The sequence below is a fragment of the Gorilla gorilla genome, chromosome 15 (assembly GCF_029281585.2).
Source record: "Gorilla gorilla gorilla isolate KB3781 chromosome 15, NHGRI_mGorGor1-v2.1_pri, whole genome shotgun sequence".
Taxonomy (NCBI): domain Eukaryota; kingdom Metazoa; phylum Chordata; class Mammalia; order Primates; family Hominidae; genus Gorilla; species Gorilla gorilla.
The window spans coordinates 119,745,584-119,772,802 of record NC_073239.2 but is presented as its reverse complement, the minus strand read 5'-3'; the positions used below and the strand labels follow the sequence as shown (position 1 = coordinate 119,772,802).

Below are 27,219 nucleotides of genomic sequence, written 5' to 3'. Positions count from 1 at the left end.
GCCCGCCACACACCCGGCTAATTTTTTTGTATTTTTAGTAGAGATGGAGTTTCACCATCTTGGCCAGGCTGGTCTCGAACTCCTGACCTCATGATCCACCCACCTCGACCTCCCAAAGTGCTGGGATTACAGGCGTGAGCCACCGTGCCCAGCCTCAGGTATTTTTTCATAGCAGCGTGAAAATGGACTAATACAGCCACCTTCTAACACAACTTCTGCTCTTGGCTTGAAATGTCTTTAAACAGTTGGCTGGGCGTGGTGGCTCACGCCTGTAATCCCAGCACTTTGGGAGGCCGAGGCGGGCAGATCACGAGGTCAGGAGATAGACACCATCCTGGCTAACATAGTGAAACCCCGTCTCTACTAAAAAATACAAAAAATTAGCCGGGCATGGTGGCGGGCGCCTGCAGTCCCAACTACTCGGGAGGCTGAGGCAGGAGAATGGCGTGAACCCGGGAGGCGGAGGTTGCAGTGAGCCAAGATTGCGCCACTGCACTCCAGCCTGGGCGACAGAGAGAGACTCCATCCCAAAAAAAAAAAAAAAAATGAGTCCAGGTGCAATGGCTCATGCCTGCAATCCCAGCACTTTGGGAGGCCAAGGTAGGAGGACCACTAGGAGTTTAAGACCAGAATGGGCAACATACTGAGACTCTGTCTCAAAAAAAATATATTTTTTTTTTGAGATGGAGTCTCGCTCTGTCGCCCAGGCTGGAGTGCAGTGGCACGATCTCGGCTCACTGCAAGCTCCGCCTCCCAGGTTCACGCCATTCTCTTGCCTCAGCCTCCTGAGTAGCTGGGACTACAGGTGCCCGCCACCACGCCCGGCTAATTTTTTGTATTTTTAGTAGACGGGGTTTCACCGTGTTAGCCAGGATGGTCTCCATCTCCTGACCTTGTGATCTGCCCGCCTCAGCCTCCCAAAGCGCTGGGATTACCACCCAGATGTGAGCCACCGCACCAGGCCAAAAAAAATTTTTTTAATTAAAAAATTAAAAAAGTAAAAAATTAATTTTTTAAAAATTAAAATTAATTTAAAAAATTTTTTTAATTAAGCAGGTGTGGTGGCTCATACTCGTGGTCCCAGCTACTTGGGAAGCTGACATGGGCGGATCACTTGAACCCAGGAAATCGAGGCTGCAGTGAGCTGTGATTGTACTACTGCACCTCAGCCTGGGTGACAGAGTGAGACACTGTCTCAAAACAAACAAACAAAAATAGCTGCATTTGTTGGGTGCCTGCTAACTGCCAAGAGTTTTCTACACATACCAACACACTAACATGGCATATACTGACCCACCTATAAGCTGGGTATCTATAGCACCACAATCCTTATCCAAAACCGAAGCCAGATGTGTTTCAGAGTTCAGAATTTTTTGAATTTTAGAAAGGAAATGTTGTACGCATATTTTATATATTATATAACACTCCAGGGAAGTCTGAGGCAGTACCCATAAGAAAACACATTAATTCACCGGGTGTGGTGGCTCATGACTGTAATCCCAGCACTTTGGGAGGCCGAGGTGGGAGGATCACTTGAGTCTAGGAGTCTGAGACTAGCCTAGGTAACAAAGTGAGAAGAACCCTTTCTTTACAAAATTTAAATTAAAAAATCAGCTGGGTGTGGCGGCACAAGCCTGTAGTCCTCGCTACTTGAGAGGCTGAGGTGGAAGATCTCTTGAGATCAGAAGTTCAAGGCTGCAGAGAGCTTTGATCACACCACTGATTCTAGCCTGGGCAACAGAGCAAGAGTCTTCTCAAAAAAAAAAAAAAAAAAAAAAGGAAAAGAACAGGAAACATGTTAATTAACCATCTGTGGTAAAATAATGAAATATTCATATTAAGTGGAATAGAGATTATAAATAGCCTCACATAAGTTCAGGCCAAGTGGCACCAAATCTATGAAAAAACATTCCATTTTCAGAGGCTCTGGGGTTTCAGCACTGTGGCTGAGGAACTGGGGCCTGCACCATCGCACTCACTTTATGTGCTACTGTCCTGGTTCAGAGGGCCAAATAACTTGGTCAAGTTCATACAGCTGGGAAAGAAGAGCGGCAAGGTATGAACCCCGACTCTCTCACCCAAAGCCTGCACGGTGCTTCTCACACTTAAATAAACGCAACGATCACCTAACAGCCTCTCTGAGAGCTGACTGTGAGTCGGCAGGTCTGAGGCAGGGCCTGGGAACCTGCATTCCTAAAGTACTGGGGCTCCTGGAGGGAATGTGCTGCTTCCACTGGACCAGAGGCTCCCAGTCCAGCAGGGCATCAGCACTCCCAGGAGTTCTTTAAAAATTCCCTCTAAATCTGAATTTCCAGGGTCTTAACTGATAGAAATTGTATGGGTGGGGGCCTCAGTTTTTGTGGTCATTTCTAGTAGCCCATTAAGAGAAATAAATCACTAATAAAGTAGGGCTCTGAGAAGGCAGCCTGCAAGCCCAGTCAGGAGTTCCCCTTGGAGTCCCTACTTTCCATCAAAGGAGTCTAGGAAGATTCCAGCAATGACCACAAAATGTTATTAAATTCCTCAGAGACAACATACCCCAGCCATCCCAGGTTCTGGGGATCACAGCATTTTTCACCCTCCCTTGGAATCAACAAAATCCTACACATACCACACTAAAGGCCAAGTTCTAGAGGACAACCACAAACAAATGTGAAAACTATTGCTGCCTGGCAGCTGACAGAAGGAAATACTTAGCAGAAGACTATGAGAAAAGAAGTGCTTGGCCAAGAGCAGTGGCTCAGCCTGTAATTCCAGCACTTGAGATGCCAAGGCACGCAGGTCCCTTGAGGGCACGAGTTCGAGACCAGCCTGACCAACATGGTGAAACCCCATCTCTACTAAAAATACAAAAATTAGCCAGGCATGGTGGCATGTGCCTGTAGTCCCAGCTACATGGGAGGCTGGGGCAGAAGAACTGCCTGAATCTGGGAGACAGAGGTTGCAGTGAGCAGAGATCGCATCACTGCACTCCAGCCTGGGTGACAGAGTGAAACTCCGTCTCAAAAAAACAAACAACAAAAACAAGTAAAGAAGTGCTAACACTTGGGCTAGGCTACACTGTGGGAATGAATTCATGAACTGAATGGAATCTGCACATACTTAAACTGTGTATTCTGAATTATGCTCACGAGATGCTAAGATGGAAAAGAACATGAGTGGTAGTGCAGCTGGTTCCTCCCTCTGTGTCAACTTTCTGCAGGTCCTCTGATGTCTGCTAAGCTCCTCCCAAATGTACCCATCATGAGAAAGACTCTGAGCAGGACTTCCACAGCACTAATCTCCCCCCAATGCCACCAGACTCTTAATTCTGCTTTCAGTAGTCCAAATCAACCACTGCTTCTCACACCCAGTCTCAGGTCACTTCTGATACGACATGTATGTACCCCAGCCTGGTCACCACCCTAATGCTGGTTCTCTGCAGAAGCTCATTTGGTTAAATTCCTCACGTAAACTGAACAAGAGTCCTATTCTGACCTCGGTATTAGCTTTTGATAATTACTAATCCTGTAATTTGTCCTTTTTTTGTTCTATTGCCTCCTTCATAAAGTGTCATGTTCCAGACTGAAATTGGCAGTCTGAATTTCCTGAGAACACAGAATGCCTCATGGAGCATTTTTATGCACTTACCTAGCACTGTAACAGCAGGACTGGCACCCATGAAGTGCTTTACAAAGGTCTGCTGAGGCCGGGTACAGTGGTCATGCCTATAATCCCGGCCATTTGGGAGGCCGAATCAGGAGGATCACCTGAACCTAGGAATTTGAGACCAGCCTGGGCAACATAGAGAGGCCCCATCTCTACAAAAAAAATTTTGTTTTTGAGACAGGGTCTCGCTCTGTCGCCCAGACTGGAGTGCAGTGGTGCGATCTCAGCTCACCACAACCTCTGCCTCCCAGATTCACGCTGTCCTCCTACCTCAGCCTCCTGAGGAGCTGGAACTAAAGGCACACGCCACCACACCTGGCTAGTTTTTATATTTGTTTTATAGAGATGAGGTCTCCACAAAGCCCAGGCTGGTCTCAAACTCCTGAACTCAAGCAATCTGCTCACCTTTGCCTCCCAAAGTGCTGGGATTGCAGGTGTGAGCTACCGTACCTGGCCCAAAAAATGTTGGGAACTTAGAAAGTGAGGATCACTTGAGACTGAGAGGTCGAGGCTACAGTGAGCTGTGATCGCACCACTGCGCTCCAACCTGGGCAACAGAGCAAGACCCAGTCTCAAAAAAAAAAAAAAAAAAAAGGTTTTCTGAACTAAGCTAGATTTGGTCAGTGCTCACTTAAATGTTTTAAACGTTGTTTTTCTTTACATGAAAATACACTGAGTACCTAAGCTTAGTCAGGCACACAGTAGTTAATACATGCTGAACTGGTGAATGTGTGGTGGACATATCCTGTCCTCTCTTTCCCGACTAAGAAATACGAGTGCCTAGGCCGGGCGTGGTGGCTCACACCTGTAATCCCAGCACTCTGAGAGGCCGAGGCAGGTGGATCACCTGAGGTCAGGAGTTGGAGACCAGCCTGACCAACATGGTGAAACCCCGTCTCTACTAAAAATACAAACTTAGCCAGGCGTGGTGGTGCAAACCTGTAATCCCAGCTACTCGGGAAGCTGAGGCGGGAGAATCGCTTGAACCTGGGTGGCGGAGGCTGCGGTGAGCCAAGATCGCGCCACTGCACCTCCAGCCTGGGTGACAAGAGCAAAACTACATCTCAAAAAAAAAAAAAAAGAAAAAGAAAAAGAAATACAAGTACCTTCAACCTTAAATACCATTTTTCATTTTTATGGTGATTTTTAAAAGCTGATTATTTTATTTTCACAGCAACTATAATCTCCATATGCCATGCAAGGAGACAAGGTTTTCAAACAGATTCAACGATTTGCCTAAGGTCACAAAGACAGATGGGGACTAGACCACTGGTCTCTAACTCCTCCTGCAATCTTGTCCTTCCACTGCGGGGTTTCTGCAGGAGGGACGCCACTATCTCCTCCTCCTCCTCCTCTTCCTCCTGCCTCTGGCTTACCAACAGATAATCTCTACGCTTCCCACCATTCTATACAATCCAGAAACATTTACATTAGTAGTGTTACACGTAAAAGAGCAGAATGTCAAAGCTTGATGAGACCTCATCATATATAGAATTGGGGACTCTATGAAGACGCCTCTCAGACCAGTTTTTTCAGGTTGAACTATACATTACATGTTTCACTCCAAGCCTGAGTGACTAAAATACAAAGCAGTTCCTAAGAAGCTTAAGACAATATAAAAAGGGGTAACTATATTGATTCATCTTAACACAAGGCAGTATCTATTTTCTAAGATGCAGAACACAGAGAGGAGACAGGCCAAGGGCACGTTTTCAACTGTGTGAATGATGCTGCCCCCCGGCCCTTGCCCTCCCGCCTTGCCTACTACCCTCCGCAGGCCTCAAGTCTCATTACCCTTCTTTGGCCCCTATGCTGGTCACCCCCAGGCCACAGCCACTACATTCTGACAGAAAGAATCCTGAAGGCAATGGGGAATGAGAAAGTACGTAGTGCCTAAGGAAGCAAGCCCAAAGGCTCACGAGAGCAATGATTCTTTCCCTTATGCTATCTCACAGGCCAGCACACTTCTGGAATTCAAAAGAACAGAATGAGGAACAGGTACCCTTATTCAAAATATATACATAACATTTTACCTTCGTAAGAGACCTCAGACCATGCAGACCAGAGGTCTTGGCCTCAGGAATCACGGTAGAAGCAGAGGCACTCAGGCCTCTGCAATTCCATGCAGCAGCCAGTTATTCCGGGGCATCGACCAGGGGCTGTTTGGGGAAAAACTCTCTCAACCTGTGTTTTTCTCCTGCTCTCACAACCTGACAACAATCGCCAACGCAGAAGAATTCTGTGAACAAAGCTGTTGGGGGTTCAGTCGCCAAGGCTGTCCACCCCCCATCCCCACTTCAGACACTAGTCGCAAGTCCAGGCCTCTAGAACTTCTGACCCACCAGCTTCAAGTTGGGGTTCCCACAAGCCCTCTTTGGATTCGATTAATTTGCCAGAGTGGCTCACAGGACTCAGGGAAATATGTACTTACAGTTACCGGTATATCATAGAGGATACTGCAGAAGACACAGATGAAGGGACGCAAAGGGCGAGGTATGAGGCCAGGCAGGAGCCTCCATGCCCTCCCTCGGGCCATCCTCAGAAACCTCCACGTGTTCCGCCATTTGGAAGCTCTTGAACGCTGTCCTTGAGTGTTTGTTTGTTTGTTTTTGAGACAGTCTCGCTGTGTCGCCCAGGTGGGAATGCAATGGTGCAACTCGGCTCACTGCAACCTCCACCTCCCGGGTTCAAGCAATTCTCCTGCCTCAGCCTCCCAAGCAGCTGGGATTACAGGCATCCGACACCACACCCAGCTAATTTTTGTATTTTTAGTAGAGATGGGGTTTCACCATGTTGACCAGGCTGGTCTCAAACTCCTGACCTCAGGTGATCCGCCCGCCTCAGCCTCCCAAAGTGCTGGGATTACAGGCATGAGCAACCATGCCCGGCCTGTCCTTGAGTTTTTATGGTGGCTTCATTACACAGGCATGACTTACAATCATCTAGAAATGTTTCTGGACAAAAAACCATGATCTAAACCCAGCAAGGCCTGTCTGTTCGGACTTATCTTGGCCTCTCTGTGCAGCATTCCTTCCTCTAGGGAATGAGGCAGGGCCCTCTCTGGAATAAGGGTCTTCTGACTCACAGTCAGATTAGAGTCCTGCCTTGGGCAGCTGAAAGGAGGCAAGACATCCAACATTACAACAAAAGACTGTAACAAGGGCTATGGGACTTATGAGTCAGAAACAATGGATGAAAACTATGCATACACACACACACACACATATACATATATACATATCATGCATACATATCATGTATATATGTGTGTGTATATATATATATCATAACACCACAGTAGCTCACTCTCCTCATTCATGCCTATGTTGCACAGAAGGTCAGGTGTCTAGGAAAGACTTACTTGGGAACAAAGGGAGGTTATGCTTGGGAAACACAGGAGTAGGTGGCTTTCCAGCCAGGGTTGTTGGGGTTCTCCATAGAGGTACAAGCAAGGGGCACTCATGGAACACAGGCAGACATAGCTCTTCCCTCATTAATCCCAAAACACTGGGGCACAACTGGAGCCAAAGACAGAGATTTCCTGTTTCATTATTTAAAACCACTCCCTCACTTCTCTGTGACCTCATCATGTTTGCTCGGCTCAGTGTTGCAACAATCAGCTGAGACAGGCTGGGAAGGCAGGGTTTCTATGTGAGAGCACATCCATACATACCTCTGCACACATTGTCAAATTATACCACACTTTTATACATAAACAGCCAGAACTGTCTCTAGGGGATTTACTAGAATGATCTAGAGTAAAGGAAAGGAAATTTAGGATACATAGGCTTACTTATATTTTCTCAATGAAGCTTTTTTTAAGAACAGAGAGAAATATTAAAACCCCACAATATTATTTAAAATAAAAGGGAAGGTTTCAACAAATTTTTAAAATGAACTAGTAATAGGAAGAAAAAATGTATGGACCCAAAGCTGTACTTGAAAAACTTGACAAACGCATGATCAAGGATGGCTGCTGATAAGACATACATTTTATAGAGGTAATTATTTTATGAATAGGTATACTCCAAAAGTTTTTTAGAAATTATTGATTCAGAACACAGAATGTACTTTCTCACTGAAAATGAGTAACACACAACAGTTGGCATTTCCATTTTAATCCACAACAGTTTTCAAATGGGTATCTAACATATATTACTGAGAGCACTATGGAATCTAGCCACCATGCGTATACCAGATCAAAGACAGTCACAAATTCTTCGACCCTCCTTTCATCAAGAGTTAGGGTCCATGTCCCCTCTCCTCAAATATAGGAGGACTCTGTGTCTTTTTAGAACATGGCAGGAATAATGCTACACTGATATCCAAGCCCAGGCTTAAGATACTGGCAGCTCCAGACTGGGCACAGTAGCTCACGCCTGTAATCCCAACACTTTGGGAGGCCAAGGTGGGAGGATCGTTTGAACCCAGGAGTTCAAGACCAGCCTGGGCAACGTAGTAAGACCTTGTCTCTACAAAAAGTTAAAAACTAAGAAATTAGCCATGCAAGGTGGCATGCACCTGTAGTCCCAGCTGCTTGGGAGGCTGGGCTGGGAGGATCACTTCTGCCCAGGCGTTTGAGGCTGCAGTGAGCTATGATGGTACCACTGTACTCAGCCTGGGCAAAAGAGTGAGACTCTATCTCAAAAGAAAAAGAAGAAGAAAGAGAGAGAGAGACTGGCAGCTTCCAATTCCTCTCCTAGAACACTCACTCTAAGAGTTCTGAGTTGTCATGTAAGAAGCACAACCGCCTTAGGAGAAAGGCCATCTGCAGAGGACCTGAGAGCACAAGGAGAGGGAGGATCCCCTGAGCCTGGCCTTCCAACCATCCAAGCATGTGTGTACGGCCATCTTGGACCCTCATGACTGGACCAGCCAACAGATGAATACCAATAAATTACCTCCATCAAGGCCACATGGAGCAGAAGAATCACCCAGCTGAGCCCTGCTTGATCAGCCCACAGAACCATGAGATGTAATAGTAGATTACTATTTTAAATCACTGATGTTTAGGGTGGTTTCTTATTCAGCAACCATTATCCGGAACAACCTGTGGCTTTTTCATGAAATTAAAGAAGCACATCTCTTTCCTGTCCTGGCATCAGGAATAGAGTTCCCTTCCCTGATCCTGCACTGGTGGTGTGCTGTCAGCCATGATTTTCCCCAGCTGTAAGCCATTAAGTGCACCTCCTATGCTTACAGCTGGCACTACAACATGAATGTGTCTGTGTTGAGAAGAGGGGAAGTACATGGTACAATCATCATCATCCCAGCCAGAGATGTTAGGGTTGTCTGCTTGGAAACCCTCCTAGAATTTTCTTAATTAGGAGAGGGCAGGTTTCAAAATTCTGAAGAAACATGATGCACAGTCAAAATACAACTGGGGGCTGGGAGCAGTGGCTCACACCTGTAATCCCAGCACTTTGGGAGGCTGAGGCAAGAGGATCACTTGAGGCCTGGAGTCGAAGACCAGCCTGGGCAACATAGTGAGACCTCGTCTGTACAAAAAAAATGAACAAAACTTGCTGGGTGTGGTGGCATGTGCCTGTAGTACCAGCTACTCAGGCAGCTGGGTGGGAGGACCACTTGAGCACAGGAGGCCAAGGCTGCAGTGAGCCAAGATCGTACCACTACACTCCAACCTGGGCAACAGAGTAAGACCCTGTCTCAAAAAAAGATTGGTTCCCAGATACCAAAGTCAAAAATATCACAAGGAAAGAAAACTACAGGCAGGGTGCAGTGGCTCATGCCTGTAAATCCCAGCATTTTGGGAGGCCAAGGCAGGTGGATCACATGAGACCACGTGTTCGAGACCAGCCTGGCCAACATGGCAAAATCCTGTCGCTACTAAAAATACAAAAATTAGCCGGGCATGATGGTGCATGCCTGTAATCCCAGCTACTGGGGAGGCTGAGGTTGCAGTGACCCGAGATCACACCACTGCACTCCAGCCTGGGTGACAAAGGAAGACTTTGTCTCAAAAATGAAAAAAAAAGAAAACTACAGACTAATATTCCTAATGAACATAGACGCAAAAATCTTCAACAAAATAGTAGCAAACACAATCTAACAACACATTAAAAGGATTATATACCATGACAAAGTGAGATTTATCCCAGGAATGCAAGGGGTGATTCAACATACAAAACAAAATCAATATAATACACTACATTAATAGAACAACGAAAAAAATATGATCATCTCAGAAGATGCACAAAAAGCATTTGACAAAACTCGACAACCTTCCATTAAAAAAAAAAAAAGTCAGTGGCCAGGCACAGTGGTTCACACCTGTAATCCCAGCATTTTGGGAGTCTGAGGCAGGAGGTCTGCTTGAGGCCAGGAGTTTGAGATCAGCCTAGGCAACACAGCAAGACCCCATCACTAAAAAAAAAAAAAAAAAAAAAAAAAATCAATTAACTGGGCATATTGGTGCACACCTGTAATCCCAGCTACCTGGGAGGCTAAGGCAGGAGAACTGCTCAAGGTGAGGAATTTGAGACCAACCTGGGCAACACAGCAAGACCCTGTCTCCACAAAAATTAAAAAATTAGCAGGGTGTGGCGGCTTGCACCTATAGTAGTCCCAGCTACCGGGGAGGCTAAAGAAGGAGCATTGCTTCAGCCTGGGAGTTCAAGACTGCAGTGAGCTATGATCACATCACTGTACTCCAGCCTGGGCAAAAGAGTGAGACCTGGTCTGATTAAAAAAAAAAAAAAGGCCGGGCACAGTGGCTCGCACCTGTAATCCCAGCACTTTGGGAGGCCAAGGTGGGCTGACTGCTCAGGAGTTTGGGACTAGCCTGGGCCACATGGTGAAACCCATCTCTACCAAAAATAAAAAATAAAAAAAAATAGCAGGGCATTGTGGCATGTGCCTTTGATCCCACCTACTCAGGAGGCTGAGGTGAGAGGATCGCTTGAGCCTGGGAGGCAGAGGTTGAAGTCAGCCATGATTGCACTACTGCACTCCAGCTTGGGTGACACAGCAAGACCCTGCGTCAAAAACAAAAAAAAAAAAACAAAAAAAAAAGAAAGAAAGAAAACACAGCTAACTTCATAATCAATGGTGAAAAGCTTCCCCTAAGATCAGGAACAATATGAGGATGCTCACTTTCATCACTCCTATTCAAAATTTTACTAAATGTCTTAGCCAGAGCAATTAGGCAAGAAAAAGAAATAAAAGGCATTCAAATTAGAAAGAAGAGGTAAATTATATATGCAGGTGACATGATTCTGTATAAAGAAATCCCACAGAACCCACAAAATAACTACTAGAGGTAATAAATTCAACAAGGTTGTAGGGCATAAGACCAACATACAAAAATCAGTTGTTTCTATATACCAGCAATGAGCAATACAAAAAGAAAGGTAAGAAAATAATTTCATTTACAATAGAACCCACAAAAATAAAGCACCCAGAAATAAATTTATCCAAAGAGATGAATGATTTGTACACTAGCACTACAAAATATTGCTTAAAGAAATTAAAGGAGACATAATTGAATGAAAAGACATCCCAAGTTCATTCAGCTGGGCACGGTGGCTCATACCTGTAATCCCAGCACTTTGGGAGGCCGAGGTGGGTGGATCACGAGGTCAGGAGATTGAAACCATCCTGGCTAACACAGTGAAACCCTGTCTCTACGAAAAATACAAAAAATTAGCCAGGCATGGTGGCAGGTGCCTGTAGTCCCAGCTACTCGGGAGGCTGAGGCAGGAGAATGGCGTGAAACCGGGAGGCAGAGCTTGCAGTGAGCCGAGACTGTGCCACTGCACTCCAGCCTGGGGAACAGAGTGAGACTCCCTCTCAAAAAAAAAAAGAAAAGACATCCCACGTTCATGGATTGGAAGACAATACTGTTAAGACTGCAACCCCCCAAAGCAATCTACAGAATCAATCCCCTCCCTATTAAAATTCCAATGACCTTTTTTGCAGAAATGAAAAAGGTGATATTCAAATTCATATAAAGTTGCAACTGGCCCCAAATAGTCAAAACAATATAGAAAATGAAAAAGTTGAGAGACTCATACTTCCCAAACTTACTACTTCAAAACTTACTACAAAGCTTCAGTAATCAAAACAGTGTGTGATATGGTTTGGCTGTGTCCCCATCCAAATCTCATATTGAATTGTAGCTCCTATAATCCCCACGTGTTATGGGAAGGAACCCAGGGGGAGGTAACTGAATCGTGGGGGTGCTGTTCTCGTGATAGTAAGTCTCACAAGATCTGATGGTTTTATAAAGCACAGTTCCCCTGCACAGACTCTCTTGCCTGCTGCCATGTAAGACATACCTTTCCTCCTTCTTTGCCTTTCACCATGATTGTGAGGCCTCCCCAGCCATGTGAAACAATGAGTCCATTAAACCTCTTTTTCTTTATAAATTACCCTGTCTCAGGTATGTCTTTATTAGCAGCATGAGAACAGACTAATATAGTGTGGTACTGATGTAACAGACTTACAGAGCAACAGAATAGAACTGAGAGTCCAGAAATAAATGCAAACATCTATGGCCAATTTATCTTTAACAAGGGTGCCAAGACGATTCAATAGGGAAAGAATAGTGTTTTCAATAAATGGTGCTGGGAAAACTAAATAAGAACATACAAAAGAATGAATTGGGACTCGTATCTCATTCCATATACAAAAATTAACTGAAATGGATCAAAAACCTAAAGGTAAAAACTAAAACAATAAAACTCAGAAGAGGCTGAGTGCAGTGGCTCACACCTATAATCCCAACACTTTGGGAGGCTGAGGTGGGTGGATCACTTGAGGCCAGGGGTTCTAGACCAGCCTGGGCAACATGGCAAAACCCCATCTCTACTAAAAATACAAAAATTAGCCAGGCATGGTGGCGTGTGCCTGTAGTCCCAGTTACTCAGGAGACTGAGGCATGAAAATTGCTGGAACCCAGGAGGCGGAGATTGCAGTGAGCCAAGATCATGCCACTGCACCACTGCACTCCAGCCTGGGCAACAGAAGGAGACTCGGTCTCAAAAAAAAGAAGAAAAAAAAAAGTTTAACATTCAGAATATATAAAGAACTCAACAAACATTGTCTTCCCTCCAAAAATACACAAATGGCCAAGAGCCACATGAAAAGACGTTCAATATCTTTGCTCATCAAGAAAATACAAACCCAAACCACAATGAGATACCACTTTAACTAGAATAGCTTTAAACAAAAATATATACATACATATACACATACCACACACACACACACACACACACATATATATCCTTTTGTAGTTCATAAGTGTGATTGGGTATTCAAATGAAGGTGTGAGAGGTGCCACTCTGAAACCTTGTTATGACGTCGGCACATTACCCATATGACATGAAAAAGAAACAAAACAAAACAAAATAAATTTAGCAAAGATGTCCTGAAATTGGAACACTACTGGTGGGAATAAGTTAAACACGATATTACCATATGACCAGCAATTCCACTCCTAGGTATATGCCCAAGTGAAATAAAAACATACCTACACAGAAACTTGTACACAAATGTTTATAGCAGCATTATTCTTAATAGTCAGTGAAAATAATCCAAATGCCCATGAACAAATGAATAGACAGATTGTGGCATATATGTACATACAATGGATTATGATTCAGCAATAAAAAGGAACAAATACTGGCACATGCTACAATTTGGATGTACCTCAAAAACATCATGCTAAGTGAAAGCAGCCAGACACAAAAGACAAGTTATATGATTCCTAGATGCTATATCTAAAATAGGCAAATCCACAGAGACCAAAAGCAGATTAGAGGTTATCAAGGGATGGGAGGATTGGGGAATGGGAGTGATTACTTAATGGGTAAAGGGGGATGAAAAGTGGTTTTTCTTTTTTAAGAGATAGGTTCTCCATCTGTCCTTCAGGCTGGAGTGCAGTGGTGTGATCATAGGTCACTGCAGCCTCGAATTCCTGGGCTCAAGCGATCCTCCTGCCTCAGCCTCTGGAGTAGGTGGGACTACATACAGGCTCAAGCCACTGTGCCCAGTTTTTTTGTGTTTTGTTTTGTTTTGAGATGGAGTCTTGCTCTGTCTCCCAGACTGGAGTGCAGTGGCGTGATCTCAGCTCACTGCAACTTTTGCCTCCTGGGTTCAAGTGATTCTCCTGCCTCAGCCTCCTGAGTAGCTGGGACTAGAGGCATGCACCACCACGCCCAGCTAATTTTTCTATTTTTAGTAGAGACGGGGTTTCACCATGTTGGCCAGGATGGTCTTGATCTCTTAACCTCATGATCCGCCCGCCTCAGCCTCCCAAAGTGCTGGGATTACAGGCGTGAGACACCACACCCAGCCAAGCTAATTCTTTATTTTTGTTGAGATGGAGTCTTCCTCTGTTGCCCAGGCTGGTCTCAAACTACTGGACTCAAGTGATCCTCCCACCCCAGCCTCCCAAAATGCTGAAATTACAGGTGCGGGCTACCATGCCTGGCCTGATTTTTAAACTAGAGAGAGCTGGTGGTTGCAGAACATTGTGAATACACTAAATACGGCTGAGCTGCACACTTAAAATGCTTAATTGTATGTTATGTGAATTTTGCCTCAATAAAATATTGGGCTATAATATATTGGTTCACTTATGCAAATACTTGAGAACCTACCATATGCCAGGCACACTCCTAGTACACAGGTTAAGGTAATAGAAATACATTCTCTGCAGGCCGGGCGTGGGGGCTCACACCTGTAATCCCAGCACTTTGGGAGGCTGAGGCGGGCAGATCCCTTGAGTGCAGGAGTTCGAGACCAGCCTGGCCAACAATGGTGAAACCCTGTCTCTACTTAAAAAATACAAAAATTAGCCAGGTGGGGTGGTGCATACCTGTAATCCCAGCTACTCGGGAGGCTGAGGCATGAGAATGGCTTGAACCTGGGACGCAGAGGTTGCAGTGAGCCAAGATCACACCACTGCACTCCAGCCTGGGTGACTGGGAGACTCCATCTCAAAAAAAGAAAAAAGAAAAAGGAAAGGACAACCATTTTCTGCTATGGAAAAAAAAAAAAAAAGCAAGGCAAGTGACCAGAGCAACAGCATGGGCTGTTTAATTAGGGTGTTCAGAAGACCCCTTTGAAGAAGTAAAATGTGAACAGAGACCTGAATAAATCGAAGTTTTGTTGTTGTTGTTGTTGTTTGAGACAGTCTCACTGTCACCCAGGCTGCAGTGCAGTAGCGCCATCTCGGCTCACTGCAACCTCCACCTCCCAAATTCAAGCGATTCTCCTGCCTCAGCCTCCCAGGTTGCTGGGACTACAGGCACGTGCCACCACACCCAGCTAATTTTTTTTTTTTTTTTTTGGTTTAGTAGAGATGGGGTTTTACCATGTTGGCCAGGCTGGTCTCGAACTCCTGACCTCAAGTGATCCGCCCACCTCAGCCACCCAAAGTGTTGGGATTACAGGTGTGAGCCACCACGCCCAGCTCAAATTGAAGAATATTATTATTGCTAAATAACAGAAAAAAAAAGTGCTAAAATACGAATTTAAATATATAAAAATTCATATGTTAAAACTGCTTTTAAAAAAGGGAGATATCTATAGATGTTCCTTTTGTGCAAATATACTGTGATTTCAGTTTCTAGACATTTTACCCTTTTTATAAATAATTTATTTGCAGTCCAATAATGTCCTTCTACTCCCACCGGTATTTCTTCCAGGGACAGGCCATACTTCCAAGACAGCCTGTCATCCACATTGCTAATAAGTCATTCCCTTTATAAAACCACTCAGGAAAGGAAAGGGGAAGAGAAATGATCACTTCTGAAATATTAGGTTCTTATATTCTCTCACATGCTCTGATTTTTCTTGTTCTTGTTTTGAGACAGGATCTCACTGAGTCACCCAGGTTAAAGTGCGGAAGTATGGTGACACAATAACACCTCACTGTAGCCTCGACCTCCTGGGCTCAAGCACTCCTCCCGCATCAGCCTCCTGAGTAGTTAGATGGGACTACAGGAGCACGCCACCAGACCCAGCTAATTTTTAAATTTTTTGTAGAGACAAGGTCTTATAACACTATGTTGCCCAGGTTGGTTGAGAACTCCTGGATTCAAGCGATCCCCCTGCCTCATCCTCTCAAAGTGCTGGACTATAGGTATGAGCCACTGCACCTGGCACAGGCTCGTTTTTTTTAGACAGTTTTACTCTTGTTGCCCAGGGTGGAGTGCAATGGCACGATCCTGGCTCACTGCAACCTCTGCCTCCCGGGTTCAAGCAATTATCCTGCTTCAATATCCCAGGTAGCTGGAATTACAGGCATGTGCCACCACGCCCGGCTAATTTTGTATTTTTAGGTGAGATGGGTTTTCACTATGTTGTTCAGGCTGGTCTCGAACTCATGACCTCAGGTGATCCACCCACCTCGGCTTCCCAATGTGCTGGGATTACAAGCATGAACCTCCGCATCCAGCCCAGGCTCACTTTTAAGTCTCACAAGTACTTTTTTATTATGGTAAATTACACATAAAATTTATCATTGTAATCATTTTAAGTGTATAGTCCAGTGGTATTAAATACATTCATAATGTTGTGCGACCATCACCACCATCCATCTCCAGAGGGAGAATTTAGGTTTCAGAGGCTTTTCCACGTGACTGTGAACTCTACAGTTACCTTTGCACAGATGAGAAAACTGAGGCTTAGAAAGGAAGAGTAATTTAACAGCATAGTTAGCTGAAGGACAGACCAGAATTCAAAGCAGGTCTAATTCCTTCCATACATAAACTGATCTCCTTTTTACTGTGTACATCATAGACCAGACTGCAGAAATAGAAAGAATGAAGTGAGCCAACCCTTGAGAAGCTTGACGTCTTAACCCTAGAGACCTATCCCAGATGCACAGAAATATCCTTCAACCTGGAGAAGGCAGGGAAGGCTCTCATGCCACCACCTCCACCCTACAAGGGCCAACTTAGGTCTAAGAACAAAGAAATCTACCCTCTGTCATCCCAAGGACCTGACCTAGTGGCCTCAGTGTCTGGCTGCATTCCGTTATTCACAGCCCTTCCTGGAGCAGGTACAAATGGCCATGAAACAAGCCCCTACATCTCTGCTCAGCCACCACTGACCCCTCCTGGTTGCATGTTCAAAACCTTGACAGTGGTTCTCACAGAAGAGCTAAAGTATTCTCCAAAATAGCCAAACATCATTTCCCTGCTAACAGTGGTGAGGGCTTCCATGCCTTTAACTCATATTTCCACAGGCAATCTGCAGCTATAATTAAATTCAAGATGCATAGGTACTAGGCTGTAACCATTATGCTCTCTGCAGAGTGACCAGGCCTTGGGGACTTGTTCATCACTAACAAGCTAATGTTTGTAAAACCCTGTAAGACACAATGACTAAATACTATCATTATTACTAGACTACCAGTTTAAATGTAAATTAAGAGAGAAAGGGGAAAGAAAACACATTAGCAAATCAGGTTAGGGACTGTTACTCAGCAAGCAGTAAGAAGCATCTGAGCCACTGCGTAAAGAACCTCCCAACCAAATGTGTTAAAGGAGAGTGAATCCGAGGAGGCTGCTGTAAGAAAGGAACTTATGCCAGAGATGGAACGGAGTGCGGCCTAGAATATCAGCCATACAGGCAAAACAGATGTTGGATGGAAGGGAAAGGCTGCATGAAAAATACACAATTTTTTTAAAAAGCACTCTACAGCAGCAAAACTAAGTCTACTCTGAAAGCAAAACTAAGAAGTTTAGAATCTGAAGAAAATCTAAAACTGCACTGTAACTCAGCTGTGGTGAAACCATGAACTCTGGGGTCCAACAGGCCTGTTGCTCTTCCTTTTCCTCATCTGCAAAATGGGGAGAATTCCTGCCTCAGAAGTTAGGCTGTCACAAAGGCAGCACCCAGATGTGGCCGGGTGCCTTTTCCTGTACCCTCTCCCCTGAAGGACAGCCACAGGAGAACCCCTTCCGACTCACAGGCCCTCTGCCAGGCGACTCCCTGCCAGCCCAGGCTTCCCCACTCCTGCTGCTAGCTTCCCTAGGAGTTACCTCCTTGGGAAACGCCTCCTCCTAACCCAGGTCGAAACTGCACAGCGCCTCCACAATGCACCAGAGCCTCTGTTCCACTGTTGTGGCACCCACCACATGGTGCCATAATGAAATTATTCTTCTGGCTCATTCATCACATGGAAGCTCCTTGAAGACAGATCAGACGGCATCCTATCTGACTTTTTAGCTTTAGCAACGAGCACAGCCCCTAGCACTTAGAAAGTTCTCAAAAAAAGTGTGGGTGATTCAATAATTCTCAATTGACCCTAGCTGGAATCAGAAGCCAAGCATCAGAGGGGCCCAGTACCTCACGCCTGTAATCCCAGCACTTTGGGAGGCCGAGGCGGGCAGATCACCTGAAGTCAGGAGTTCAAGACCAGCCTGGCCAACATGGTGAAACCCTGTTTCTACTAAAAATACAAAAATTAGCCAGGCGAGGTGGCGGGTGCCTGTAATCCCAGCTACTCAGGAGGCTGAGGCAGGAGAATAGCTTGAACCCAGGGGGCGGAGGTTACAGTGAGTCGAGATCGTGCCACTGCACTCCAGCCTGGGCAAGAGCAAAACTCCACCTCAAAAAAAAAAAAAAGAAAAAAGAAAAAAAAAAGCCAAGCATCTTCCCAGGAGCAAACGTTGGGAACAGGAAAAATGCAGGGAAAAACCTATCCTGCGTGAAGAGCCCTTGCTTTGTCATTATTTGCCTTGGGAGAGTTACTTACCTAAACACTGAGAGCCTCAGCCGCCTCCCACATAAAATAAGAGACCTCAACTAGAAAACTTCTGTGGTCCCTAACTAACAAGATCTGATATTTACATTCTAAGATCTTAACATTCTTACTCTATTACATCTCAATCCCCTAATACTATGAAAATTAACATTTGCACAATGCTTTCCCATCCATCTTACTCATAATAAGCAAGTGATGTCCCTGGTGCTAGTAGCCCCATTTTATAGATAGGGAAATCAATTCAGCGGGGCCAAGCAGCCTGCCCAAGGTCATTCTACCACTAAATACAGAGGGCAGACTGGAATTCAGATCCTCAAATTTGGTACCCTCCACCATGCCACACTTCTCCAGCTGTGGGGTGGACAGCTCCAGGGATACACAGTGGGATTCCAGAAACACAATACATCTTTTGGAGAATCAACAGTTTTGAAAGATTTAGGGAACGAGGTAAGTTTATATTAAAACAATCAGCCACATTACTGAGTACAATGTAAAATTCACATTAAATTTTAAGATAAAACTTAATGGGCATACCAAACCCCCTCCCACTAAGGGGAAAGCCACACAGAAAAGCCTCTGAAACCTAAACTCTTAATTCACCCTGTAATAAGGTTTCAAATAGCAGGTTTAATTTCCAGCATAAAGTTATCATTTCTGGGAATTACTGGACATGAAAGAGCTCAAGAGAACTAGTTTTCCTGTTCTTCCAGCTTTTAAGTCATTAAAAGCATCCAAGAAAATTACATTGTCAAATGAAATTTTCCACCAAAGAACCCCCCCAATGCAACAAATCCTGGAGCTAAGCATTATCAGAACGGGAGGATGGAAGCCTGACCTCCAGGAACACACCGTTAAAGGAGGCAACTACAAGGCACACCCAAGTGCCGACACACATTCCAAACACATGGAACCACTGTGGGCATCTGGCACATCCCTCCTGTCTCCCCGGCTTGCAGAATCTGGACACAAACACTGACCCAGAGCTTACCATGTGCCTGGCCCTTGGGGGAAGGAGGGAAGGCCTAACGAGCACCTCATTACCTTGTGTACGCAGGCCTCCTAACGGGCATTAACCTTCCAGAACACAAAATTAATCTCAGAAAACCTTCATTACAATTTTCATGACTCCTGGAGATTCACATTTCACCACTTTGATGCTACTGTTGCCTTACAGATTATATTACCCCACTTGGTTAATCAATTTAGCTTTTCTTTCCACTTAAAGAAATCAAGTTTCCAATAAATACGCTTTTGGGTTCTGCCACAGAATCAGTGTTTCAGCTGGAAAGGAAATCAGAATGTCGAAGCAGCAGGTCGCCATATCTTTCTTGGTAGAATGGCCTCATGAGAAGTTACCACCAAATAGCCTCCATTTAATTTTTTTTTTTTTTTTAATGCTCGAAATCAGCATGGAACAAATCCTAGTAAAAAAGTAAATTGTGAAATGAAATGTAGGGCCCCCAATTTTTCAGTTCTTGAGAATTAAGGAGACTTAGGTCATTTAAACATGGATGACAGAGGAGTAGGTTGGGGAAAGGACTTTTTTTAAATTTTAGAGCCAAGACAGGGTGCGGTGGCTCACGCCTGTAATCCCAGCACTTTGGGAGGCTGAGATGGGTGGATCACTTGAGGTCAGGAGTTTGAGACCAGCTTGGCCAACAGGGTGAAACCCGCTCTCTACTAAAAATACAAAATTAGCCGGGAATGGGGGCAAGCACCTGTAGTCCCAGCTACTTAGGAGGCTAAGGCAGGAGAATTGCTTGAGCCCAGGAGGCAGAGGCTGCAGTGAGCCAAGATTGCACCACTGCACTCCAGCCTGGGCAACAGAGCAAGACTCCATCTCAAAAAAAACAAATAGGCCGAGTGTGGTGGGACTACACACCTGTACTCCCAGCACTTTGGGAGGCTGAGGTGGGTGGATCACCTGAAGTCAGGAGTTCAAGACCAGCCTGGCCAACATGGCGAAACCCTGTCTCTACTAAAAAATACAAAAATCAGCTGGGAAGGCTGGGCACAGTGGCTCACACCTGTAATCCCAGCACTTTGGGAGGCCGAGGCAGGTGGATCACTTGACGTCTGGAGTTTGAGACCAGCCTGGCCAAGATGGTGAAACCCCATCTCTACTAAAAATACAAAAATTAGCTAGGTATGTTGGCACACACCTGTGGTCCCCAGCTACTCAGGAGGCTGAGGCAGGACAATCACCTGAATCCAGGAGGTGGAGGTTGCAGTGAGCTGAGATTGCGCCACTGCACTTCAGTCTGGGTGACAGAGTGAGACTCTGTCTCAAAAAAAAAAAAAAAAAAAAAATTAGCCAAGCATGGTGGCAGGCGCCTGTAATCCCAGCTACTTGGGAGGCTGAGGTAGGAGACTCATTTGAACCCAGGAGGCGGAGGTTGCAGCAAGCCGAGATCGGGCCACTGTACTCCAGCGTGGGCAACAGAGTGAGCCCGTTTCGAATAAAATAAAATAAATAAATAAATTTATTTTAGAGCCAGGGATCTCACTGTGTTACCCAGACTAGAATGATCCTCCCACTTCATCCTCTGGAGTAACTGGGACCACAGGTGCGCATGCCAGGCTAGGAAGGTGCTTTTTAACATTTACACCCCTTCCCCTGCCACTTTTGAGACTTTCAACCTGCAGTGAGAAATGGTAGGGACAAGCAAAGTGGTGCCACCCAGGTTAGGGCCTGCTGCTCTGTTCCCCTCCACAGACCATGCCCTTCACAGTACAGTATGCATGACCCACATGAGCTCCCAGTCACAAAAGGCCCTGGCAAGAGCCAAAGGCCAGCACATGCAACTTCCCAACTGGAAACCCAATGACCAGCTGCATGGCCAGCACTGCATCTACTGGCAAGGAGTGACAGGATGGCAAGCCGTCAGATCCCATCTTACCAAAACAAAGTGGGAGGGGCCCTGTAAGAAGGACCAGATGGCCCCACTATACCAGAGCTTTCCTGACACTGGCTCTCAACTCAACGCCGCTTCCCAGAAGACTTACCCAACTACCTCAGCCAACCAAGAGCTTTCTCTTTCCCTTATGGTGGATTCCCACCACGCTTCCAGAATTCTACACAATCCACTAATTCATTTCATCCTACATCTTTACTTACTGGTTTCTTCCCGGTGGGAGAAAGTATTCTCCGCCGAATGGTTAGCACCCTGAGGGCAGGATAGTAGATTTGCATTTTTCCTTATCCTTCCTGCCACAAGCTCCTGTCCTGGTCTGTCTCAGTCAAGTATCTGTTGGTTTCTGGCATGTCCCCTCACTGTGCACAGGGGCCAAGATGGCCTATATCCCTGCAAATCACACCCTAGTAGACGGGTGCTGTGTCTCACTCTTCCCAGCACGGTAACCAGAACATTATGAGAACTCAGGGCACATTAACTGAATATTAATTAAATGAGAAAAAGACTCCCAAGTCCCAATTAACAATCCACTTATCTCGAGGAATACAGAATGCAGCATCGATTCGAACCTGATTCCTAAAGTTGATAGAAACCAACAGGCATCAACATTTATGATATCCCACTACCTGCCAGCCTACTCCAAGTCATCTGTACAGGCCGACAATAAGCTTCACCGAAAGAAAAAAAAAAAAAAGGTATTATGCTTAATAGTAAAAAACTCTGCCTTCTCCCTAGGGTGGTCTGTCTCCCCACCCCCTTTCCTGGAATAGTGTTGTGCAGAACTTAGTCAATAAAGGCTTTCTCAAATGAGAAAGCCATTTTGTATTTTAATTATGAATAATAAATTTTACACAAGCACACATAACATTTTCTCGGTTTTTTTTTTTTCTTTTCTATTTAAAACTGCATTTTCTTCTATTTCCATTCGCGTCTTTGGGACCCAAAGCCTGCTGCGGTGGTGCACACCACATGGCACCTATCCCCTGTACCTCTCCCAGGTGTCTGGGCCTCCCTCATTCTGGCTTCATCACTCCTGCTGAAAGCAAGTCTAAGCATCATTTCCACAATCAGGCCTCGGCTGCCTCTCTCTGGTAGCCTTCCAAATCCTCTGGCCTCACCTCCTTCTTTCTCACTCTTCCCACTTTCTCTGTATCTGAAGTCAGTTATTATGGCTCCTCCATGCAAAAAAAGAACACCAAGTGATTTTTCTTCCTCCATGAACACTCGCAAAGCAGCAGCAAGGGGTCCTGATTCCATGGAGTGGACCCTGAGGGCCTTGGCCATGAGATGTCGCCTCTGCTAAGTTAACAGTTCTTTAAACTGACCATTGCAAGGAAATTCAGCTATTGCATAATAATACTTGATAGGTTAGATCACTTGCTGTTTGGAGAGTCTTGCTATATGAAGATGAGAAAATAGAGCTGGGCAAATTTAACGCAATTTCCTTTGTTTGCTTGAGCTAGCTCAGACTTGCAACGCCACAGTGGCAGTTTTATCTTTCTTAAAGTACAGCTTTAACATCATAAAAAAGGATTTTAAGGGAGTGATCAATCATTCTCATCTAACCTGACAATATCATTAGCATACGTATCCTGACAATACCCTAGAAAGGTCCTTCTTGAGTTGCACAGTTTAAAATTAAAGGGATTCTTGCAGGAGTATTTAGAGAATGAGAATCCGCAACGCAGGCTCAGATGTCTCAGTTAAATGAAGGACTTTCTTCAAGGCACAAACAAGAGTAGGGATATTTTGATGGTATTAACAGAAACAACTGGCCACTGTTACTGCCTGTTTCCAGTGAAATGTCTTTACAGCCTCTCACTGAGTGAAGCCATCTTATTAATTCCAAAAGAAGGGACAGCATCCAAGGAAAATAATTGGTCTTCTTTCCCCTCGCAGAGAAATTCACATGAATGTCAAAAAAAAAAACAAAACAAAAAAAAAGCTGGAATTCTCCCTGGCCAGCTCTCTCTCCTTTCCTGGCTTCTGCATTGACAGCTGGAACAGATGACGTCTGGGTGAGACACCTTACATCTTAACCCTTATCCATGATAAGGTCTGATTTTCACCAGCGATGCTGGAATCCAAGGTCTGTCAGGGTTTCCGTCATGAGTACCCACTCACAGGATTTCCAGTCCCATGTGATGTTTTCCAGTTTTCATATCGATAAGGCTTATCTTGTTTTGGCCAAAGAATTTTCATCTTTAGACTAATTCTTAACATTTACACTGTCACAACGCGGCGAAAAGGTACACATTTCCTCTCATTTGAGAAAACGCTGTACACTATTTTGCCAGACATCCTACATATGATGCAGTCTGTTCACAGGCCATTTTCAAAGACGTGAGAGACATGAGAAGATCTCAGGACGAACTGATGGTCCACTTGGCCATTCCCTACAGTAAGAATTTTATAGACACATACAGGGTAACAGCAAACAACATTTCCAAACGCTCCGGCAGTGTGTAGTCGCAGCAAATGCTGGGAAAAAAAATAAATAATGGCTCCTCTTCAGTTGTATGCTGTGAATGTAAATTAAGAAGCCGCTACAACGCTCGACATAACCTTTCTGACGCCACAAAAATGAATGAATTATATCCATACACACACACAGGCACACACACCACGCATCACATGTCATTCTGAAAACTGATTCTGAGCTTAATTCGAAAAATGTGAAATACAACTGGTCCCGTCAACGGCTCGTAATCTGAAGGTTTCTTGCATTTCCAAGCACGTCCATAACACCTCATCCGTTTCCAGTTTGTTACTGTTTCCAACCGAAGGGAGAGAATTTTCCACACAGAATTATCTCCTCGGGTCCAAATACTAGACCGAAGTCCCCACACGGGGCTGGCTGGCGGCGTGGAACCGGCCAGCCCGCCGAGAGCCGCCTGGCGCCCGCGGGGAAGACGCAGAGCCCGCGGCCAGGAGCCGCCCGGTGCCCCGGGAGTCGCCGGCCCTCGGCGGCCGCGCGAGGGGGATTCGCGCCCTCTGCCCATACCCGGACCCCCGCGCCGCCCGCCAAGCGGTCGGAGGCGCCTCTGAGGCGGAATGACTCAGGACCAACTTTCCAATAACGCCCGGGCCCCCCCGGCCGGCCCGGGCAGCGCGCTCGGCCACGCAGCCCCTGAGCCGCCCGTCCCCCCGCGTGAAACCCGCGGCCCCGCGGGGTGCCGGGTCCTCAACGCCAGCGGGGGTCACGGCCGTGGCGAGGCCTGCGCGCCCCGTTTCCTGAAAAGCTGCGGGCGCCCCGGCCCCCTCGGGCCCCCAGCCCGGCCTCCCAGACAAAGTTTGCCGAAGTTGAGGCGTCCGGAGGCGGGAGGCAGCCCGGCTGGGGCGCGGGGCCAGGCTGAAGCCGCGCCCCGCCGTCGCCGCCGGGACGGGCCGGGCCTGCGCCGCGCCGGGCCCGCGCCGGGCAGCCCCGAGGCCCCCGGGCCCCGCCGCCCAGGGCGCGGGATGGAGGCGACGGGGATGGAGGCGCCCGGCCGCGCGCCGGAGGCCCGCCCGCCCGCCGCGGCCCCTTACCTCGCGGTCCGTCGCCGTTCGGCCGCCTCAGGGGCGCCGGGCGCGTCCTCCGCCGCGGTCCGCAGCGTTCTGCTCCCCGGGCTGCCCCATGGCGGGGGGCGGGGAAGAGCCGGCGGCCGCCGCGGCTGCCGCCGGCTGGAAAGTCCCGGCTGGGCTGCAACCCCGGCTCGCGCACGCGGCGGCCGCGCCGCGCTCCCTCGCTCCCTCGCTCCCTCACGCAGCCCCGCGCAGGCACTTCCTCTCGCGCGCTGGAAATCCCCGGCGCGCCCGCCGCCCCGCCCCCGCCGCCCGCGCGCGTGGGAGCGGCAGGAGCCCGCGAGCGCCGCCGGCCCCACGCGCCCGCCGGCCCCCGCGCGCGCCCGCGACCCGTTGCTAAGGGCCCTGGCGCCCGGCGGCCGCCCGCCCGGCCTTAGCAACGGCGGCGCCGCGGCGCAGGGCGGGGACGGCCCCGGGCGCCCCCCGCCTCCCTCCTGTCCCCGCCGCGCGCCCCGCGGGCCTCCTCGCTCTGCGCCGCCCCCGCCGCGCCCCCGCCGCCGCGCGTCCCCGCGTCCCCGCCTTTCCGGGTCAAAAAGCCACGCAGGCCGCGTGGGGGCCGAGAAGTGCTGGCGCCGCTCCTCCCCGCGGCCACCTCGCCCGCACCCCCCACACCAGCATACGCAGCCCCCGTGCGTGCACGCCCGTGTGCCCATGGCCACACGCGACCCCTACGCACACGCACGGGTCCGATATGCGGCCCCCCGCACTGTCGCGGACGCATACACGACGGTCACATTCCCCTCACGCGGACACGCACACACACGCTCACCAACACCGTGCGCACGCGTACCAGGCCACGCACCCTCGCGCACACGCAGGTGGGGCTGAGGGTGACTCAGGCCGTGGGGCCCCTTTCGCATGCAGAGGGCAGGGCTCCACATTAGTTTCGTGGCACTTTCCTTTTTCCCTCCCTTGGACCCTCCCACGCCCCCGGAGTGGTGTCTTGCTCACGGGTGGACAGGGTAGCCAGTTTGCCACGTGCCTCCAGCGTCCTCGGCGGTCCTGGCTGCCCCTGCGCCCCCTGCACCCTCCACCAGGCCGCTGGGGCCTGCGCATTTCTCCCGAGGCCTCTGACTTGTGCCCCAAAGGCATCAGTGGTGTATCAGTGATTCACCTAGGCCCACCAAGGCGGCACCCAGCCTGGCTGGGCCTGGCGAGGTGGGAAGCGAAGGGAGGGCTTCTGGGAGGCTCTGGGCCAGCTGAGGGGTGAGGCCTTCGCTGGAGTTTGCAAGTCAGTGGTGAGGAGACAGAAAGGACTTTGCATTTTTCACTTCTCAAGAAGGCTTATAAAGAGCCCTACCCCAGAGCTGAGACCAGTGTGAGTAGCCAAGGCCACTCTGCCTTCTTGTATTGCTCCAGTGACTCATGTGAGTGGAGGCAGGAAGTCCAGCATCTCCTCCTACAGCTTCACCCATGGAACGTTCCAGAACCCCAGATAGTCCGACCTGGCTGCTGGAGGTCTCTCTGGACATCAGAGACATTGGACCATGTCTCTGGCTCCATTAGCCCAACAGATGCTTGTTCTACAGCCACACTCACCAGGCCACAGTGGCACCCCCGTCTGCACCACAGGCACAGCTCTTTAGAGGTGACAGGCTCGCCTTGGCCGTCCCTCACAGGGACCTCTGGACTCCAGCGGTCTCCCCCACCCCCATGGTGGACTCCCCTTGGGAGCCTCAGGTGCCCTTTCTTGCCTGTCGGGAGTTGGGATGTTACTGACCTCAGGCTCAGGGTCCCAACCACTTCCCATAGCCCAGGCACTGAGGCCTCCCATGTCCCCAGCCCTGCTTAGCCCACAGTCCTGGCACCCTGTCGACTGGGGCCCACTCCCAACGCCTGCCTTATGCTGTGTGTTACCTATGGCCTGGTTTAACTTTGCCAAAATCAGGGAAGACTCCCTTTCCTAGGCTGGACTATTTTTGGTTGTTTTAAAAGAAGCAGGACATGGACCGGGCATGGTGGCTCACACCTGCAATTGCAGCACTTTGGGAGGCCGCGGGCAGGCAAGTCACCTGAGGTCAGGAGTTCGAGACCAGCCTGGCCAACGTGGTGAAACCACGTCTCTACTAAAAATACAAAAATCAGCCGGGTGTGGTGGAGTGTGCCTGTAATCCCAGCTACCCGGGAGGTTGAGGCAAGAGAATCACTTGAACCCAGGAGGCGGAGGTTGCAGTGAGCTGAGATTGTGCCATTGCACTCCTATCTGGGCGACTTATCCAGCGAGACTCTGTCTGGGAAAAAAAAAAAAAAAAGTAGGATGGTGGCTCATGCCTGTGGTCCCAGCACTTTGGGAGGCTGAGGCGGGAGGATCGCTTGAGTCCATGAGGTTGAAGCTGCTGTGAGCCATGA

At 47.8% G+C, this 27,219-nt stretch overlaps 1 protein-coding gene and 1 non-coding gene across 5 annotated transcripts in view; one reads left to right on the top strand and one right to left on the bottom strand.

Moving 5' to 3' along the window:
• Window positions 1–25,082, bottom strand: part of TRAF3 (TNF receptor associated factor 3) — a 134,128-nt gene extending 109,046 nt beyond the window's left edge. Inside the window, exon 1 of one of the 4 annotated variants that reach the window (XM_055361608.2) lies at window positions 24,835–25,082. The gene's annotated coding sequence lies outside the window, so the exon portion shown is untranslated. The remainder of the gene's footprint in view (window positions 1–24,834) is intronic. The other 3 variants (XM_055361606.2, XM_055361611.2, XM_055361613.2) reach the window with 3 other exon arrangements.
• Window positions 12,894–12,994, top strand: LOC115930723 (small nucleolar RNA U13). Its single transcript, XR_004067335.1, has one exon. It is a non-coding gene; the product is annotated as a small nucleolar RNA U13 (small nucleolar RNA).
• Window positions 25,083–27,219: the final 2,137 nt, after the last annotated feature.